At 38.3% G+C, this 5006-nt stretch overlaps 1 non-coding gene across 1 annotated transcript; it reads right to left on the reverse strand.

Moving 5' to 3' along the window:
• Nucleotides 1–441: 441 nt before the first annotated feature.
• Nucleotides 442–548, reverse strand: LOC133770646 (U6 spliceosomal RNA). Its single transcript, XR_009867356.1, has one exon. It is a non-coding gene; the product is annotated as a U6 spliceosomal RNA (small nuclear RNA).
• Nucleotides 549–5006: the final 4458 nt, after the last annotated feature.

Raw genomic sequence — 5006 nt, forward strand, 5'->3', positions numbered from 1 at the left:
GGTTCAGAATGAAAAGTTAACAGGATCGCGTTTGCCATTTTTACGTCAGACGGAGACACGCAGTCAGTGTGGTACACAAGCAGAGAAGACAGGCTATAAGGGCTCAGCCACAGTCTATCGTCCTCATGTTTCCAGGGGTCCTCCATTCCATATTCTACTCTCCAACAAAGGACATCACTGTGGAGACAATATGGACTGATGTGACAGTAAGAAATTAATATGCTTGGGGGCCTAACCATCTAAGTAGTAAGTCCATTACATTGAGTAAGTAATGGCCATTCTCTTTCACCTTCCTGGTATTCAACTTTCTGTCTACACACAGCCTTCTCCAGGAGAGCTTGAAGTCTAAATTTTTTTTTTTTTACAGGCAGAGTAGATAGTGAGAGAGAGAGACAGAGAGAAAGGTCTTCCTTTTTGCCATTGGTTCACCCTCCAATGGCCAAAAATATGGAACGCTTCACAAATTTGCATGTCATCCTTGCGCAGGGGCCATGCTAATCTTCTCTGTATCGTTCCAATTTTAGTATATGTGCTGCCGCAGCAAGCACTGAAGTCTAAATTTCAAGGCAAATATGAGAGATAGAAGGAGAACTCTATTTAGCTTCAGAATCAACTCTCACCCTCTAATCAATTGGAAAATTTGTATTTTTCAATTGTCACAAAGGATGACATCCTCAGATTTCATGAGTTGTCTTCAGTCTGTGACCCATTCATTTAAACTCAGAATGGTCAACAGGTTGTTAAACACTTGCTAAGCACGCTACTTGGAACTGGGAACTTCACCCCCACATCAATCATGTATGAAAGAACAGTTACAGACAGACGAAGTAAGAGGTCTGAAAGATGCTGACAGCCCTCGTCCAGGAAGATTTTGTGATTTCAAGAAGACAGACACAGTCAGATAACTGAAGGGGGCAGAGTTGAGGCAGAGTATCTTCTATATCACAGAGACCAAGTGTGTGGAGGGGAGAGGATAGGAAGGATGGTATCTCCTCCCAAAACACTCCCAAATCTCCGCTTAAAGTTTTTCTGCACTTTCCGCTTCATGCTAATGTTTGTGGGTATATTTTACCTCTAATACTAAACCTGAAAGTACAAACTGTACAGATTGCTATTCTGTATTTATCGTAACTGCAAAAACATCCTCACAGTTCACATAAAGTCGTCACACATTAACCATTAATTCATGGAAATGAAGTAAGGCTGTGAGGAACATGGATCATATGGGAATGAGTATTCTATGCACCAGCAGGTATGGGGTCAAATGCACACAGAGCTACAAACTCACAGATACTCAGCTGAGGTGAAGGAGGGACTCCCATGACAAGGAAAATAGCATTTTCCATCCTAGAAGTGAAATAAATATACTTATAAGGATACAGAGACACTTACACCTGGGATTTGCAGAGAATCCATTAGGGAAAGGGTGACCCCACCACTGAGATGGATAAAACCTGCAAGCAAAGATCCAACAGATCTTCAGGCAGACAGCCTGGCTCTGAGTGCAGACTACCCTCCCATCTCCTGCTCGTTCTCCCATTCCATTCACATCAAGATTCATTTTCAATTATCTTTATATACAGAAGAGCAATTTAGTATATATTAAGTAAAGATTTCAACAGTTTGTACCCACACAGAAACACGAAGTGTAAAGTACTGTTTAAGTACTAGTTATAGCATTAATTCACATTGTACAACACATTAAGGTCAGAGATCCTACATGGGGAGTAAGTGCACAGTGACTCCTGTTGTTGATTTAACAATTGACACTCTTGTTTATGGCGTCAGTAATCACTCGAGGCTCTTGTCATGAGCTGCCAAGGCTATGGAAGCCTTTTGAGTTCGCCAATTCCAATCTTATTCAGACAAGGTCATAGTCAAAGTGGAAGTTCTCTCCTCCCTTCAGAGAAAGGTACCTCCTTCTTTGATGGCCCATTCTTTCCACTGGGATCTCACTCACAGAGATCTTTCATTTAGGTAATTTTTTTTTTTTTGTCAGAGTGTCTTGGCTTTCCATGCCTAAAATACTCTCATGGGCTTTTTAGCCAGATCCCAATGCCTTGAGGGTTGATTCTGAGGCCAGAGTGCTGTTTATGACATTTGCCATTCTATGAGTCTGCTGTGTATCCTGCTTCCCATGTTGGATCGTTCTCTCCTTTTTAATTCTATCAGTTAGTATTAGCAGACACTATTCTTATTTATGTGATCCCTTTGACACTTAATCCTTCCATTATGATCAATTATGAATTGAAATTGATCACTTTGACTAATGAGATGGCATTGGTGCATGCAACCTTGATGGGATTAAGAAGTAATACAAATTTCTATCAGACTCTTCTAAAAAAACTCTATGTGCAAGGACTACTTACAAACTGGTTTTATGAGGCCAACATCACCCTGTTACTAAAGCAAAAGAAGGCCACTACAGAATAGAAAATTGCTAGCTAATAACCCTTATGGACATAAATGCAGAAACCCTCAACAAAACACTAGAAAACTGAACACAAAATTGAATTCAACAATGCAACAACAATTAAAAGAATCATTCACTATAATCAAGTGGGATGTATCTCTGAATGCAAAGATGGTTCAATGTATGCAAATCTATAAATATAAAAAATACTGTAATGATATAAAGGATAAAAACGTGATCACCTCAAAATATACAGAGAGTCATTTGACAAAATTTCCTAACCTCTCATGATTTCAAAAGACACATTCACTGTATTTAGTTATATAGGGAAATTGCCTCAACACAGGCTGTATCAAAAAACCTGTACTTACTTTCATACCCAACAGAGTTAAGTTGGAAACTTTTTCTCTAAGATCAGGGACAACAGTACATGGTACCTGAAGTCCAAGCCAGAGAAATCAGGCAAGAGAACAAAAAGGCATCCAAACTGAAAAGAAAGAAGTGAAATTATCTCTATTTGTTGAAGACATGACCTTCTATGTAGAAGTTCTTAAGGACTCCACCAAAAACAAAAGTAAAAAAAAACTACTATATGTAACAAATAAAGTGTCAGAACCTATAAAATTAACATATAGAACTCAATGATGTTTCTATATATTAGTAACAAACTATCTGACAGGCAATTAGGAAAATATTCCTAGTTGTAAGACTGACAACAAAGGCATAGCTGTAAATTTAAACAGCATGGATCAATTTGCAGGACACTGTGCTAAGTGAAATAAGCCAGGCACAGAAAGACAACTACATGTGATCTCAACTACATGTGAAATCTAAAAATGTTGAATTCATAAAAACAGAAAGCAGAATGATGGTTTCCAGAGGCTGGAGAGGGGTGGACATGCAGAGGGAGGGAAAGTTGAGTTACTGGTCAAAGGAAAGAGTGTTAAGTCTCAAAAAGGAAGGAAGAGCTTTAAGATTCACTGTGCCACATGGTGACAATAGTCAATAATAATATGTTGCTCATTTCAAAATAAATAAATGTCAAATCTGTCAGCATATAAACTCATAAGTTAGCCAAATAATAGATATGCTAATTAATTTGATTTAATCATTCTCCGTTGTGTGCACATATCAAAATATCACATTGTACATCACAAATGTGCACAATTATAACTTAATAAAAATAATATTAATAGTTAAAATTAAAAATTCAACCTGGGACTTTCAGGTAGCTGAGGAAAATGATAGTCACCTAAAAACCTATTTGTCAGTATTTCCTCCAAAAAAGAAAAACCAAAAACAGAACTACAAGGGAAAACTAAATCAACATAAAAACCACACACTCAAAATCAGTACAAAATACCAATATTTCAAGTAATTTGACAGATAAAAGTCACCAGCCCCCTACACAATTTCTAATGTCCCTGTTCCATACCTGAAAATCACCTTGAAGCTTTGTGGTGAGAAAAGGAGGCTGAGAGGTAATTGATGGGAATTCAGGAAGGAAGCCAGCCAGAGGACCTATAACAGTTCCCAAACCACATCAACAAGAAGGGCACGTTAGCCCTCCTACCCACGACCCAACCCACAGAAGACATAATGGCTGAGAAAATTGCATTTATAATAGGAACAAAGACTAAATGCCTAAAAAATGTGCATACATAACACACAAAGTCATTACAATAATAATTTTTAGACAAATAAAAATAGAGTTGAAAAACAGGTATGAAACTACTGTGTTATTCCAAGTAACTACAGCATTTTAAACATCTAAATTCTTTCTAAAGTTAACATAACCTCAATTAAAAACACCAACAGGGGCCGGTGCTGTGGCTCAGTGGGTTAAAGCCCTGGCCTGAAGCGCCAGCATCCCATATGGGTGCCAGTTCTAGTGCCGGCTCTTCCTCTTTCCATCCAGCTCTCTGCTATGGCCTGGGAAAGCAGTAGAAGATGGCCCAAGTCCTTGGGTCCCTGCCCCACTGTGGGAGTCCCAGAGGAAGCTCCTGGCTCCTGGCTTTGGATTGGCACAGCTCCAGCCATTGCGGCCAATTGGAGAGTGAGCCATCTGATGGAAGACCTCTCTCTCTCTGCCTCTCCTCTCTCTGTATAACTCTGACTTTCAAATAAATAAATCTTTTTAAAGAAAACTAACAATCTTTTTATGGACATAAAAACTACATACATACATACATACACATGTATGCATTTTCAGCCTGCTAAAAGGGCCCTTAAAATTATCATTCCCATTTCTCACTACTGCTCATTGAACAAAACCATAACTCAGATCTTGAGTTATAAATACCATTTTCCAAATGCCATTAAAAATCTTTGGTAGGTAAAAATAGTTGAATCCAGATCTAAGGCTGAGGAAAATACAAAATAAGCCAAGAATATCTCATGGTGCTAGAAGGTACGAAAGTACTCAAAATTGATGGGTCCAACTGATAGGAAACAGAAGCCAACATGAAGACAGTCCTAATATCAAAATTTTGAACAACTTGAGCAATAAGGTAAACAGCAAATTTGGATGATTGCTCAGAGAAGAAAATAAATACCCAGGAATCTATCCTGATATAAATAAACCAATAAATTA

The sequence above is a fragment of the Lepus europaeus genome, chromosome 11 (genome assembly GCF_033115175.1).
Source record: "Lepus europaeus isolate LE1 chromosome 11, mLepTim1.pri, whole genome shotgun sequence".
Lineage (NCBI taxonomy): Eukaryota > Metazoa > Chordata > Mammalia > Lagomorpha > Leporidae > Lepus > Lepus europaeus.